The sequence below is a fragment of the Symphalangus syndactylus genome, chromosome 20, assembly GCF_028878055.3.
Source record: "Symphalangus syndactylus isolate Jambi chromosome 20, NHGRI_mSymSyn1-v2.1_pri, whole genome shotgun sequence".
Taxonomy (NCBI): Eukaryota; Metazoa; Chordata; class Mammalia; order Primates; family Hylobatidae; genus Symphalangus; species Symphalangus syndactylus.
This window is the reverse complement of record NC_072442.2, coordinates 45,785,781-45,802,245: the sequence shown is the minus strand read 5'-3', so window position 1 is coordinate 45,802,245 and position 16,465 is coordinate 45,785,781. Positions and strand designations below refer to the sequence as shown.

Below are 16,465 nucleotides of genomic sequence, written 5' to 3'. Positions count from 1 at the left end.
ACCCAGGTCCAGAAAGGGCATTTGGAGGACACCAGCACTCCTCCTGACTCGCGCCCCCTCAGCTTTCAGGGAGGGAGTGCTGGGCAAGGGATGTCCTATTTGTGTGAAAGGGCCTTTTCCGTTCTTGCTTTTATGTTGCTTATTTTCTTTAGACTGCCAGGGTAATGGCACCAAACACGAATGATAATTGTAAACAAGGCATTCATACCACAATACTTCCTTGAACTCTGAATGTAAAAGGATGACAGCCAAAAGGCAGTGGTGGGCTTTCTGGAATGCTTTGCCCTTCCTTCCTTCACCTCCTAAATGTATTAAGTTTCATAATTTTCCCCAGCTGGATCTGGAGCACAAGACAGTACGAAAAGGGAGTGAGGGATGAGGAAAAAGGCACATTAACATTGCCGCAATCTGTGTCCAAAATGGTCAATCATGAGAAATGCCTAAATCGCCAGGTGCGGTAGCTCACACCTGTAACCCCAGCACTTTGGGAGGCCAAGGTGGGTGGATCACGAGGTCAGCAGATCAAGACCATCCTGGCTAACATGGTGAAACTCTGTCTCTACTAAAAATACAAAAAATTAGCCGGGCATGGTGGCAGGCGCCTGTAGTCCCAGCTACTCGGGAGGCTGAGGCAGGAGCATTGTGTGAACCCGGGAGGTGGAGCTTGTGGTGAGCCAAGATCGTGCCACTGCACTTCAGCCTGGGTGACAGAGCTCTGCCTCCAAAAAAAAAAAAAAAAAAAAAACAGGAAAAGGCTGGGTGCGGTGGCTCACATCTGTAATCTCAGCACTTTGGGAGGCCGAGGCAGGCAGATCACCTAAGGTCCAGAGTTCAAGACCAGCCTGACCAACATGGAGAAAGCCTGTCTCTATTAAAAGTACAAAATAAGCCAGGCATGGTGGCACATGCCTGTAATCCCAGCTACTTGGGAGGCTAAGGCAGGAGAATCACTTGAACCCGGAGGGCGGAGGTTGCTGTGAGCGGAGATCGCGCCACTACACTCCAGCCTGGGAAACAAGAGCGAAACTCCGTCTCAAAAAAAAGGGAAAAAAAAGAAATGCCTAAATCAGGTCTGCAGGATTGAGGACAACTGTTGGCAAGCTCAGACTGAGGGATCACCACTGGCAAAACCCAGCATTAGGAATCTTGGGAAATTAAAACAACAATAGCACCCAGTTACTCCTGCCATGGAGAGATTACAAGAAACATGTGGCCGGGCACAGTGGCTCACACCTGTAATCCCAGCACTTCGGGAGGCCAAGGTGGGCGGATCACGAGGTCAGGAGATTGAGACCATTCTGGCTAAAATGGTGAAACCCCGTCTCTATTAAAAAATTAGCCAGGCGTGGTGGCGGGCGCCTGTAGTCCCAGCTACTTGGGAGGCTGAGGCAGGAGAATGGTGTGAACCCGGGAGGCGGAGCTTGCAGTGAGCCGAGATCGCGCCACTGCACTCCAGCCTGGGCAACAGAGCGAAACTCGGTCTCAAAAAAAAAAAAAAGAAACATTTCTGTGTGTATGCACATGTGCATGTGTGCACGTGATCAAGGGACTTCCTTGTGCTGCTTTCCCCTACATGACACACCCAATGAATGAAGCAAAAAGTTTCTTAGCCTCATTAATGTTTTATTAAATTAAAAAATAGAGACAAGGGTCTCCCTTTGTTACCCAGGCTGGCCTCAAGCTCTCTAGGTTTGAGTGATCCTCCTGCCTTGAACTCCCAAACTGCTGGGATTACAGGGGTGAGCCACCATGCTCGGCGTCTTAGCCACATTGAAAAGTCAAAATTGGCTGGGCGCGGTGGCTTATTCCTGTAATCCCAGCACTTTGGGAAGCCGCGGTGGGCAGATCATGAGGTCAGGAGTTCGAGACCAGCCTGACCCACATGGTGAAACCCCGTCTCTACTAAAAATACAAAATTAGCCAGGCGTGGAGGCACGCGCCTGTAATCCCGGCTACTTGGGAGGCTGAGGCAGGAGAATTGCTTGAACCTGGGAGGCGGTGGTTGCAGTGAGCCAGTATCGCGCCATTGCACTCCAGCTCTGGGCGACAGAGCAAGACTCCATCTTGGGGAAAAAAAAAAAGAAAAAAAGAAAAGAAAAAAAGAAAAGTCAAAATTAGGAGTCCAACCTGAGTACAGTGAATCCTAATCAGTAGGATCAGATAAACGCAGGGATAATTTTAACTGTATATTCTAGATAACCGATTTTCAAATAACTGTAAGGTCCGGCATGGTGGGTCATGCCTGTAATCCCAACACTTTGGGAGGCTGAGGCAGGTGGATCACTTGAGCTCAGGAGTTTGAGACCAGCCTGGGCAACATGGCGAAACCCTGCCTCTACTAAAAATATGCTCAGGAGTTTGAGACCAGCCTGGGCAACATGGCAAAACCCTGTCTCTACCACAATTCCAAAAATTAGCCAGGTGTGGTGGTGCACACTTGTAGTCCCAACTACTTGGGAGGCTGAGTTGAGAGGCTGGCTTGAAGCCTGGGAGGAGGAGGCTGCAGTGAGCTAAAATCGCACAACTATACTCCAGCCTGGGCAATACAACCAGACACTGTCTCAAAAAAAAAAAAAAAAACCACCAAAAACCCCAAGAATTAAAACAATATAAAATACAATTTTCCATTAACATTATGTTAAATACAATTTATAATTCAGAAAGACTTCAGGGTCTCAAAATGCCTTGGAGTTATTATGAATATTACTATTATCTCACAGACAGATACTGTGTATATATATATATATATATATAGGGAGAAAGTGATCTGAAATCACATGCTGCCAATTCTCTTCATAGAATGTCTTCAGATTCTCCTATCTCTTCCTGTTCCTGGGAGGAATGCTCACATCCAGACTTCATGACCTTACCCTTGGACTTAAGTTACCTCCAGCCTTTTCTGGATCTCTCTGCCTTCACAATCTTTCTCCATCACCTGAACTCTATATAGCTGTGGGACTCACCACTGTGAAAATGGCTTTCCATGTGTCCCCCCCATGCTTGAAATCCTGGAGCAGGCCGGGCGCGGTGGCTCACGCTTGTAATCCCAGCACTTTGGGAGGCCGAGGCGGGCGGATCACAAGGTCAGGAGATCGAGACCACGGTGAAACCCCGTCTCTACTAAAAATACAAAAAAAATTAGCCGGGCGTGGTGGCGGGCGCCTGTAGTCCCAGCTACTCGGAGAGGCTGAGGCAGGAGAATGGCGTGAACCCGGGAGGCGGAGCTTGCAGTGAGCCGAGATTGCGCCACTGCACTCCAGCCTGGGCGACAGAGCAAGACTCCGTCTCAAAAAAAAAAAAAAAAAAAAAGAAATCCTGGAGTGACAGCAGCTTCTTAACTTGGAAGGTATCAAGCCCAATTTTTCCCTAGGCCCATCACCCTCAGTTCCCACTTACGCTGTCCACTCTTGCCTCCCACAGCTTCTATCTGGCCGGGCCTCTCAATGCCCCTGATGCAGAAAGACTGTGACAGGGAGAGATCCAGTTAAGTCTGGAACTTCCTTTAGTCCAAGCATAAGGTCATGAAGTCTACATGCAAGTACACCTACTTGGTATGACACTAATGAGACCCAGAAGGCATTAACATGGAGGGAAGACTGAGAACATTCAAAGGGGAAATAAGGTAACTTCCTTAAAACCAGATGCTCAGCAAAACCCCCAAGGCCATGGCAAAGAACAGAAACCATAAAGTCATTTACGGCCTAAAGATAACTTCTTCTTCTTAATAACTCAATTTTGTTATTACACACAGGACCATCTGCAGCCTAGGACAACTCTGTGGTTTTCCTACTCCAGATATTTTCACTTCAGTCTCAGGATTATGTGAAGCATTATAAGATTTAAAAACTGGCCCATAGGCCGGGTGCGGTGGCTCACGCCTGTAATCCCAGCACTTTGGGAGGCTGAGGCAGGCGGATCACCTCAGGTCGGGAGTTCGAGACCAGCCTGACCAACAAGGAGAAACCCTGTCTCTACTAAAAATACAAAATTAGCCGGGCGTGGTGGCACATGCCTGTAATCCCAGCTACTCGGGAGGCTGAGGCAGGAGAATCACTTGAACCTGGGAGGTGAAGATTGTGGTGAGCCAAGATTGCACCACTGTACTACAGCATGGGCAAAAAGAGTAAAACTCCATCTCAAAAAACAAACAAACAAACAAAACCTGGCTGATATTAGGAGACAAAGCAGTGTCTCATTGTTGGATACAATTTATAATATAAGTTCTTATTCATAACAGCTTATGGAACAAATTATCTGGTCCCAGAATATAAATTACCGTAAGAATAACTTTTTATAGAATAACTTTTTATAATTCTACAAAAGAAAGAATCAAAAAGGTAAGGTGAAGAACTGCTGTAGATTAACCAACTGGATACTTACTAAACATAATTTCACATGGGGAAAATAATTACTTCTTCCAACTTTAAAAGTCTTTACAAATATGCAAAATCACTGCAAAAACTACCTTCCTGCCTTTGTTCTTGCTATTTAGTGGAGATACTTCCATGTAGCTATCACCTCATGGACCCAATTTTTGTGGAAGGATCTTGGGCTGAACTCTTGTTCTGCTTTATGCATTGCCAATACAAGTGTCTAGAAATCTCCAAGACCGAAACTAAAATCAGAGAGCAAATTTCATTTTCTTTATATTGGCTTGAATTTGTACAAGCAGCCAGTTACTGAGCAAAAATCCTGTTTCAACTTGTACATCAAGCACATGGCTGAATAACACAGGGAAGTTATTTATTTTTTTTGGAGTGCAATGGCACTTTTTTTGCTGGAGTGCACTTTTTTTTGCTGGAATGCAATGGCACAATCTCAGCTCACTGCAGCCTCCGCCTCCCAGGTTCAAGGGATTCCCCTGCCTCAGCCTCCCAAGTAGTTGGGATTACAAGCATGTGCCACCACGCCCAACTGATTTTTGTATTTTTAGTAGAGACAGGGTTTCACCATGTTGGTCAGTCTGGTCTCAAACTCCTGACCTCAGGTGATTCACCTGCCTCAGCCTCCCAAAGTGCTAGGATTACAGGCATGAGCCACCATGCCCGGCTGCTTTTTTTTTTTTTTCTTTAATGAGTCATTTTCACTGAGCTACCAAGTATTGAGCCCCATCCGTGAGGACACATTATGAGTACACATAGTCTTACAGTCAACACCCCCAAACAGAAGACAACCAATTCAGCAAAACCAGACTTCCAAGGAGCCCACTACAGTTAGCTTTCATGGTAATTATAATAATTTTAATTATTCATAGGGAACCAAGCTCAGAGGCCTTGAGAATAGAACTTCAAAAAGCATCCTAGCAAGCTAACGCCACTTCACAGAAGAACGGCCTCAATTTGGACTAAGGGAAAACAAAACCAGAGGACCCCACAGAAGCCACGCTAATCCTTCTCCAGGAATCTGGCATCATTTTTTGTTTGTTTCTTGATTCATGTTTTTGTTTTTGAGATGGAGTCTCGCTCTGTTGCCCAGGCTGGAGGGCAATGGCACAATCTCGGCTCACTGCAGCCTCCTCATCGCAGGTTCCAGTGATCTTCTGCCTCAGCCTCCTGGGTAGCTGGGAATACAGGCAGATACCACCATGCCCAGCTAATTTTTGTATTTTTAGTAGAGATGGGGGTCTCACCATGTTGGTCAGGCTGGTCTTGAACTCCTGACTTCAGGTGATCTGCCTGCCTCGGCCGCCCAAAGTGCTAGAATTACAGGCGTGAGCCGCCGCACCTGGCTTCTTTTTTTTTTTTTTTTTTTTTTTTTGAGATGGAGTCTTGCTCTGTTGCCAGCCTGGAGTGCAGTGGCGTGTTCTCAGCTCACTGCAACCTCCGCCTCCTGGGTTCAGCGATTCTCCTGCCTCAGCCTCCCGAGTAGCTGGGACTACAGGCACGCACCACCATGCCCGGCTAATTTTTCGTACTTTTAGTAGAGACGGGGTTTCACCATGTTGGCCAGGCTGGTCTCGAACTCCTGACTTCATGATCTGCCAGCCTCGGCCTCCCAAAATGCTGGGATTACAGGCGTGAGCCACCGTTCCCAGCCATTTTTTTTTTTTTTTGAGACGGAGTCTCGCTCTGTCGCCCAGGCTGGAGTGCAGTGGCGCCATCTTGGCTCACTGCAAGCTCCGCCTCCCGGGTTCACGCCATTCTTCTGCCTCAGCCTCTGGAGTAGCTGGGACTACAGGCGCCTGCCACCGCGCCCGGCTAATTTTTTGTATTTTTAGTAGAGACGGGGTTTCACTGTGGTCTCGATCTCCTGACCTCGTGATCCACCCTCCTCGGCCTCCCAAAGTTCTGGGATTACAGGCGTGAGCCACTGCGCCCGGACTTTTTTTTTTTTTTTAAGGCAGAGTCTCGCTCTGTTGCCCAGGCTCTAGTGCAGTGGTGTGATCTCAGCTCACTGTAACCTCCGCCTCCCAGGTTCAAGCAAATTCTCACACCTCGGCCTCCTGAGTAGCTGGGATTACAGGCACCCACCATCAGGCCCAGCTAATTTTTATATTTTTAGTAGAGACGGGGTTTCACCATGTTGGCCAGTCTGGTCTTGGACTCCTGACCTCAAGTGATCCACTCACCTCAGCCTCCCAACGTGCTAGGATTACAGGCATGAGCCACCGCACCTGGCTGTTTGTTCATTTTTGAGACAGGGTCCTGCTCTGTCACCCAGGCAGGAGTGCAGTGGCACGATCATGGCTCACTGCAGCCTCCAACTCCTGCCTCCAACTCCTGGCTCAAGCAATCCTCCTACTTCAGCATCCGGAGTAATTGGGGCTACAGGTGTGCACCACCATGCCTGGCGAATTTCAGGCTGGGGTCAAACTCCTGGGCTCAAGCAATCCTCCTGCCTTGGCCTCCCAAAGTGCTGGGATTACGGGAATGAGCCACCGTGCCTGGCTGGCATCCTTTTTAAAGGGATTTGAAGTCCACACCCACTGGGTGGGAATCCTAGGGCATGCTGCGATTCGGCACACTGAAACAGAAATCTTTCAGAAATCTAAGCTGCCAGTCACCTTATTTCAAACTGAGATTGGCCAGAACCAGAATCTTAGAATATAGCAAACCAAAGTCCAACTTGTTTCACTTGGTTCCAAAATAAAAAGTAGAGAATTAAGTAAAGTTTGCCTTGGTGCAGCGACAGAAGTGCCTCCTCCCCGAGAAGGGAGATGGCAGTTCATACAAAAATTGTGAGACTTACATTCTAAAGTTGATCAACTCAAGTCATCAATGACCAACCTAGCAAATACAGGGTGAATTAGAATAAAAGATCCAGGAACAGAGCAGGAAAGCAATCAAGAAATGGCATCTTGGCCGGGTGCGGTGGCTCACGCCTGTAATACCAGCACTTTGGGAGGCCGAGGTGGGTGGATCACGAGGTCAGGAGATCGCGTCCATCCTGGCTAACACGGTGAAACCCCGTCTCTACCAAAAAGCAATACAAAAAAATTAGCTGGGCGTGGTGGTGGGCGCCTGTAGTCCCAGCTACTCAGGAGGCTGAGGCAGGAGAATGGCATGAACCCAGGAGGCGGAGCTTACAGTGAGCGGAGATCCAGCCACTGCACTCCAGCCTGGGCGACTGAGCGAGACTCTGTCTCAAAAAAAAAAAAAAAAAAAAAGAAATGTCATCTTTTAACGAAGACCAAAATGTTCCAAGTTCAAAGATGTAAGACATCCTAAGGATGCTCTTGTATAAATTCAGACCTTGGGGAGGAGATGGAAAATGAACTTCAGTACTTATTTCTAGAAATAGAACGCAGTGCTGGGTATGTGAGCGGGTGGGAAGTAAGGGCAAGCTGGCAGATGAACGGCAGGAGAAGAGGAACTTCTAGACAACAGGAGCAGCGAGGGTCCATATGTGGGCTTCCTCTCAGTCTTACTGGATGATGTAATCCGCTCAAAACTGCATGCCTGGGAAGAAAAAGCTCTATCATAGGGGAGGGGAAGCTGAGCCTCCAACACTGGAATCTCAGAACCATCTGGCTTAACTTGTTGTTTACAGATGAGGAAACTAAGGCCCAGAGATGTGAGGCAAACTGGTTATCAACCAACCAACTAGCATCTAGGGAGGAGCCATCAATCTCTAAAGACTTGGCTTGGGGCCATTTCCTCCCAAAGGCGATGGCTTGGTTCCCTATAAGAATTGATTTGAGAATCCTCCAAAGCCAAGAGAATATTGTTTCCTCACACTGGGCTATAGAACACAGCTTTAGTGTTTGAGAGGAGCAAGCATTAGAGGTAATGAGGAAAGTGAGTCATGTTTTATCCAGAAAGTCAGCTCTGACTATTCTAGTTCTCTGATGTCTGCCTGTTTTAAAACTATAATCTCCTAAAACATTTTATATATAATAATATATTGCTTTCTTGGCTTCCCAATGACATTAAAAATTTCCTAAGAATAGGGACTACATCTTTTTTTTTTTTTTTTTTTTGAGACAGAGTCTTGCTCTGTTGCCCAGGCTGGAGTGCAGTGGCGTGATCTTGGCTCACTGCAACCTCCGCCTCCTGGGTTCAAGCGATTCTCTTCCTCAGATTCCTGAGAAGCTGGGATTTCAGGCATGTGCCACCATGCCCGGCTAATTTTTGTATTTTTAGTAGAGACAGGGTTTCACCATGTTGGCCAGGCTGGTCTCGAACTCCTGGCCTCAAGTGATCCGCCTCAGCCTCCTACAGTGCTGGGATTACGGGCGTGAGCCACCGCGCACGGCCAGACTACATCTTATACAGCTGTTTCTCACAGCACCTCTAGTTGTGCTGAGCACACAGTTAACATTCAACAATTATATGCTTGACTGATGCTTTACAGGCATAATAGACTAAAATAAGACCTTGAAAAGCTAGAGCCCAAAAGAGGGTCAGCAAAACATCTTCAGTACTGTTTGCACAGGACAGCTGTGTTAATATTCTATGAGAGCAATGGAAATGCTGTGCTCTTGAGCTACTGATTGGGATTTGAAATTATCAACTTTCTTTTTTTTTATTAAAAAAATAGGCCGGGAGCAGTGGCTCACGCCTGTAATCCCAGCACTTTGGGAGGCCGAGGCGGGTGGATCACGAGGTCAGGAGATCGAGACCATCCTGGCTAACACAGTGAAACCCCGTCTGTACTGAAAATACAAAAAATTAGCCAGGCGTCGTGGTGGGAGCCTGTAGTCCCAGCTACTCGGGAGGCTGAGGCAGGAGAGTGGCGTGAACCCGGGAGGCGGAGCTTGCAGTTAGCCGAGATCACGCCACTGCACTCCAGCCTGGGCAACAGAGCAAGACTCCATCTCAAAAAAAAAAAAAAATAGGCCAGGTGCGGTGGCTCACACCTGTAATCCTAGCACTTTGGGAAGCCAAGGTGGGTGGATCACCTGAGGTCAGGAGTTTGAGATCAGCCTGGCCAACATGGCGAAACCCCATCTCTACTAAAAAAATAGAAAAATTAGCCAGGTGTGGTGGTGGTACATGCCTGTAATCCCAGCTACTTGGGAGGCTGAGGCAGGAGAATCGCTTGAACCTGGGAGGCAGAGGTTGCGGTGGGCCGAGATTGCGCCACTGCACTCCAGCCTGACTGAGACTCCATCTCAAATAAAAAAATACTGAATTTTTTTTTTTTTTAAGACAGGTTCTTACTCTGTTACCCAGGCTGGAGTGCAGTGGCACAATAATGGCTCACTGCAGCCTCAACCTCCCAGGTTCAAGCGATCATCTCACCTCAGCCTCCTGAGTAGCTGGGACTACAGGCGTATGCCACCATACCTGGCTAATTTTTATGTTTTGTAGAGACAGAGTTTCTATATGTTGCCCAGACTGGTCTTGAATTCCTGGACTCAAGCTATCCACCTGCCTCAGCTTCCCAAAATGCTGGGATCACAGATGTGAGCTACCACATCCAGCCCTAATTTTCTTATTCATTGTCTTCTCTCTCCTTAGGCTCTGTCCTACTCCTTGAAAAATTAAAACAGGCCCAGCCAGGTGTGGTGGTGTGAACTTGTAGTCCCAGCTACTCAGGAAGCTGAGGCGGGAGGATCTCTTGAGCCCAGGAGTCTGATGATGTAGTAGTGCACCACGACCACGCTTGTGAATAGCCACTGTACTCCATCCTGGGTGACAAAGTGAGACCCCATCTCTAATAAGTAAATAAAACGCAAACAAAATAGCTCTACTGTAACTATTTCTAATGGTTTCAATGTCTTAAACACAGACCACAGGTTTACAACATAAGAAAAAAAAGTTCAGGAAATAAAATTCACAAATTTGGCCACTTTTTTTTTCACTGTAGCTCTCAGATCTCATGGTCACTTGTTTTTTACTTTTATTTTTTAAAGGCTAGTCAAGTGAAGCAGTGGGAGTGGAAATGGAACAAAGAGATCTATAACTGGTTATGACAAATTAGTCGTAAACACCACTGCACTTGGACTAGCCGCCACTTGTTTTCTACCTCTGAAAAAAAAAAGACAGGAGTTAGAGACCAGCCTGGGCAACATAGTGAGATCTTGTCTCTACATACACAGACAAAAAAATTAGCCTGTAGTCCCAGTCACTCAGGAGGCTGAAGTAGGAGGACTGCACCATGGCACTATGATCTGGGTGACAGAGTGAAACCTTGTCTCAAAAAAAAAAAATGAATTTTTTGGGTTGAAAATCAAATTTTCCGGAGAAACTTATTAAACTCAAACCTCTAATATCCTTTTGATTCTACTTTTAGACATCAGGAAATCCTTTTGCAAATCAATTAACTCTTGAAGTATGGTAAGTTCACTAATAACCCTATTAGCACTCAGAAAGACGAAAGAGAGGTGAATGAAATGGCAAAGATGCCCAGAAGGAAACGACATGGCATGAATCAGTATCAGCTGTCTAGTCTCTGTACTTCTGCGGCTAAGGATCACTCAGTGCAATACCCCCAACTCTGCACATTCCCACCAATTAGTTATATCAAAAACTGCTTGTGAATCCCAAATGATGGGAAAAATAAAAACACTTTAGTACTGCCATCAAAGTACTCTGGGGCTGGGCACAGTGGCTCATGCCTGTAATCCTAGCACTTTGGGAGGCTAAGGCGGGCAGATCACCTAAGGTCTGGAGCTCGAGACAAGCCTGACCAACATAGCGAAACCCTTCTTTACTAAAAAATACAAAAATTGGCCGGGTGCGGTGGCTCACGCCTGTAATCCCAGCTCTTAGGGAGGCCAAGGCGGTCGGATCACGAGGTCAGGAGATCGAGACCATCCTGGCTAATACAGTGAAACCCTGTCTCTACTAAAAATATAAAAAATTAGCCAGATGAGGTGGTGGGCCTCAGGAGGCTGAGGCAGGAGAATGGCGTGAACCCGGGAGACGGAGCTTGCAGTGAGCCAAGATCGTGCCACTGCACTCCAGCCTGGGCGACAGAGCGAGACTGCGTCTCAAAAAAAAAAAAAAAAAATTAGCTGGGCATGGTGGCGGGTGTCTGTAATCCCAGCTACTCGAGAGGCTGAGGCAGGAGAATCGTTTGAACCCAGGAGGCAGAGGTTGCAGTGAGCCGAGATTACGCCATTGCACTCCAGCCTGGGTGACAGAGTGAGACTCCAGCTCACAAAAAAAAAAAAAAAAAAAAACCAAGGTACCCTGGGAGGTCTGTGAAGAGAACAGCAGGTTATAAGAAGGGATTACAAAAGACCACTTTTGCTGCCACCCTCGGCCCTCCCTGGGATAATAAGCCAGAGTACTGAGGGTGAACAAGCCAATTCTTGTCATGGACGATAACTGCTTTTTAGAGGTCACAAAAGCTCTGGTATACTAAACTCCTTAAAACTGGAATGAGACAAACGTGTAAATTCCACATTGAGTTTTTTTGGCGAGTTAGACTTTGACTTTGCAACTCCAAGGTAAAATCAAATGCTGTTCAGAGACCATTATCAAGAATATGTTGAGCAGTGGCTCAATGCTGGCAGAAATCTCACCCACTAGAATGACTTCTTTTTTTTTTTTTTGAGATGGAGTCTCACTGTTGCCCAGGCTGGAGTGCAGTGGTGTGATTAGAATGACTTCTGAAAAAAATACTTGTCTATCATGGAGAGACAAACTGGCTCCCAAGTTTGGGAACGTCCATAGGCTGTCAAGTGGATCCAAAGATAGGATTCACACTGCTGCAGATTCAAGATGCAGAAGTCAATTCAGCAGGGGAAAGAAATCCAGCAAGTTCAGAATGGATCCTCTGAGATGTCAAAGAGACCAGTGGAGATGCAAATCTTAAGCCTCACTATAAAAACTAAAGTCTGGCTGGGCGCGGTGGTGGCTCACACCTGTAATCCCAGCACTTTGGGAGGCTGAGGTGGGCGGATCACGAGATTAGGAGTTCCAAGACCAGCCTGGCCAAGATGGTGAAACCCCGTCTCTACTAAAAATACAAAAATTAGCTGGGCGTGGTGACATGCGCCTATAGTCCCAGCTATCCAGGAGGCTGAGGCAGGAGAATCACTGGAACCTAGGAGGTGGAGGTTGTGGTGAGCCGAGATCACGCCACTGCACTCCAGCCTGGGGAACAGAGCAAGACTCTGTCTCAAAAATAAATAAATAGATAAATGATAAAAAATAAAAAATAAAGTCTGGCCAGGCATGGTGGCTCACGCCTGTAATCCCAGCACTTTGGGAGGACAAGACAGATGGATCACGAGGTCAGGAGTTCAAGACCAGCCTGGCCAAGAGGGTGAAACCCCGTCTCTACTAAAACTACAAACGTTAGCTAGGCACGGTGGCAGGTACCTATAATCCCAGCTACTTAGGAGGCTGATGCAGGAGAGTCGCTTGAATCCGGGTGGCAGAGGTTGCAGTGAGCTGAGATCACGCCACTGCACTCCAGCCCGGGCGACAGAGTGAGACTGTCTCAAAAAAACCCCAAAAAACAAGAAACTAAAGTCCAGGCATGGTGGCTCACGCCTGTAATAATCCCAGCACTTTGGGAGGCCAAGGCAGGTGGATTGCTTGAGGCCAGGAGTTCGAGACCAGCCTGACCAACATGGCAAAACCATGTCTCTATTAAAAATACAAAAATTAGCCAGGTATGGTGGTGTACACCTGTGATCCCAGCTACTTGGGAGGTTAAGACACAAGAATTGCTTGAACGTGGAAGGCAGAGGTTGCAGTGAGCTAAGATCGTGCCACTGTACTCTAGCCTGGGCGACAGAGTGAGATTCTGTCTCAAAAAAAGAAAGAAACAAACAAAAAATCCCTAAAGTCTTCGTAAGTGAAATCATGGAGGATATAATCCACGTAAAGGGCTTAGCACAATGCCCACTACGTAGTAATAATAGTAACATTTACTAAACACTTAACCATAGTGACTCCTCAGTTGTCTCTCAGAGAGCAGCTCTAGAAAGTTGTTGTTTTTTTTGTTTATTTTTTTGAGATGGAGGCTCTCTCCGTCGCCCAGACTGAAGTGCAGCAGCGCCATCTGGGCTCACTGCAACCTCTGCCTCCCAGGTTCAAGTGATTCTCCTGTCTCAGCTTCCCATATAGCTAGGACTACAGGTGCATGCCAGCACGCCCAGCTAATTTTTGTGTTTTTAGTAGAGATGGGGTTTTGCCATGTTGGCCTGGCTGGTCTTGAACTCCTAACCTCAAGTGATCTGCCCACCTCAGCCTCTCAAAGTGCTGGGACATTTTTGAGGCAAATACTGAGCCTATGGAGGAATTCCAGTTTAGTATTTTTGGCGCTCTCAATAGAGAACACCATATTTTTGTCCCTTAAATGTAAAAATCACAAGGACATCTTCTTTGAGGAACTGGAAGAGAGGCCTGAAGGGTGGAGATTTCAGATAAAAAGCTAAAGAGAAAGAGTTAAAGAAGCATCCTCCTGAAGTTACTCAATGTATGGCTCATAAATCTATGGGCTCTATAGGGAAAGGGTTAACTGCCAACTTAGTAAAGCTGGGGAATTTTAGCGTGAGCATATTAGTTGAACAATGTGAAAAATCAGCAAAACTGCTTTGCCATGAGAAGCGAGTCCCTGAAATAGGCTCTCATTTACTTTCCATTTCTTCTGCTTTCCAGTCTCTTCTCTTTGAAGCAGCTCTTGATTAGTTTCTTTTTAATTGCCACTTAATTGGGAAATAAAATTAGAACACTTATTTGATATCAGTGATGAGGTTTCTCTTTCCATTCTGCTTTGATCTAGTTTTGAAAAACCAAAAGTTGAAGGGAGAAATTAAAAAGGAACTAAAAAGATTTCTTATTTCCAAGAGCTAGCTGCAGCTATAAGCCAACAAATAAACAGGGAAAGAACGACTCTTGGAGAAGCTGAAGAGAAAAACAAAAACAAGTAAGGCTAGCTTTATGGAATTTATTTTCAGAAAGACTGTTCTTTCCTCCTAAGTTTTCATAAGGGATAATATCTCACAACCAGGAAATGAGGAGAACTTATAAAGAATCCATGTTAACCTGTCCCAAGGAGTAAGAAAGCAGGATGGAGATGAGACACCTCTTGTCAGAGGGCTCTTGACCCATGCGTACCAGGATCTCAATGATACTGAAGACACTGCAAAATAAATTCCGAGACTCCTAGAACACAATAGTCTAAAAGTTCTTTTTTGTTCCAAAACACTCAGACAAACTTCACTTATTACCCCCAAATTAAAATCTGCCAACTGATGAGATTTATTCTTTGACAATACTTCTTGGAAAGACTCTCATTAAAAAAAAAAAAAATCAAATTAAACCATGTAGATGAATCATGAACTACAGGTGGATGCTGCATAAAGATTATCTTAGTCTGACTCTCCTCTCAATTATTTAGGATAATTATGCTAGGCACGTAACTGGGGGAAATTCAGTGCAGTAAAAAAACAAACAAAACTGGCTGGAGGCAGGAGCTTATGCCCACAATCCCAGCAGTTTGGGAGGCCAAGGTGGGAGCATCACTTGAGGCCAGCAGTTTGAGACCAGCCTGGGCTAAATAGTGAGATCCCCATCTCTACAGAAACTTTTTAAAAAGAAAATTAGCCAGGGATGATGGTGCCTGTCTACAGTCCTAGTTACTTGGGAGACTGAGGTGGGAGGATCGCTTGAGCCCAGGTCAAAGGCTGCAGTAAGCCATGATCACACCACTGTACTATAGCCTGGACGACAGGGCGAGGCCCTGTTTCCAAAGTAATAATAATAATTTAAAAATTAAATTAAACATTTTTAAAATAGAAAAACTGAAGAGATGCACCCATACACATTGCATATGTATGCATGTATACCTATATGTATACATGAAGGGTTTGGGGTTTTTTGTATTTATAGAGATGGGGTCTCACCATGTTGCCCAGGCTGGTCTCGAACTCCTGGGCTCAAGTGATTTTTCTGCCTCAGCCTCCCAAAGTGCTGAGATTACAGGCATGAGCCACTACACACAACCACATGAAGTTTTATATTCACCAAATATTTATGCTGATTTAATTATGGAGGAAACAGAAGACTAGAAAAGTCAAGAACTAAACTCATATACAAAGAGACATAAGAAACTAATACAACTGGCCGGGCATGGTGGCTCATGCCTGTAATCCTAGCACTTTCGGAGGCCAAGGCAGGCAGATTGCCTGAGCTCAGGAGTTCGAGACCAGCCTGGGCAACGTGGTGAAACCCCGTCTCTATTAAAATATGAAAAATTAGCTGGGCGTGGCGGTGTGCTCCTGTAGTCCCAGCTACTTAGGAGGCTGAGGCAGGAGAATTCTTGAACCTGGGAGGCAGAGGCTGCAGTGAGCCAAGATCGTGCCACAGCACTCCAGCCTGGGCAACAGAATCCAGTACATGAATTTAGCTCATTTTATTAGCACAGAGCACTGACTTTAGTTCCTGAAAAAAACGGCCAGGAGGCTGGGTGTGGTGGCTCATGCTTACAATCCCAGCACTTTGGGAGGCTAAGGTAGGAGGATCACTTGAACCCAGGAGTTTGAGACTAGCCTGGGCAACACAGCGAGACACAGTCTCTTTAAAAAAAAAAAAAAAAAAAAAAAAAAAGGCCTAAGAGAATAAGGGTTAACTTGAACTAACATTAACCTTTATTATATATTACACATTTTAGACTCTCTAGCATTGAAAGGAAAACTTCTGTCAATTTTTACATGATTTTTGAGAACATTTTAAATAATACTAAGTAAAGACAAAAAACATTTCAAGAAGCAAAACACAGTGGAAAGCACACAACAGTGGAAAGCTCCACAGCAAATTGGAGCTTCCTGGTTTCTGTAGGTATTTCTTTTTTTTTTTTTTTTTTTTGAGACGGAGTCTGGCTCTGTCGCCCAGGCTGGAGTGCCCAGTAGTGCGATCTCAGCTCACTGCAAGCTCTGCCTCACAGGGTCACACCATTCTCCTGCCTCAGCCTCCCGAGTAGCTGGGACTACAGACACATGCCACCACGCCTGGCTAATTTTTTGTATTTTTATTAGACATGGGGTTTCACTGTGTTAGCCAGGATGGTCTCGATCTCCTGACCTCGTGATCCTGCCCGCCTTGGCCTCCCAAAGTGCTGG

At 46.1% G+C, this 16,465-nt stretch overlaps 1 protein-coding gene across 1 annotated transcript in view; it reads right to left on the bottom strand.

The window, feature by feature from the left end:
• Positions 1 to 16,465, bottom strand: part of NMT1 (N-myristoyltransferase 1) — a 45,240-nt gene that overhangs the window by 23,759 nt on the left and 5,016 nt on the right. The window lies entirely within an intron of this gene.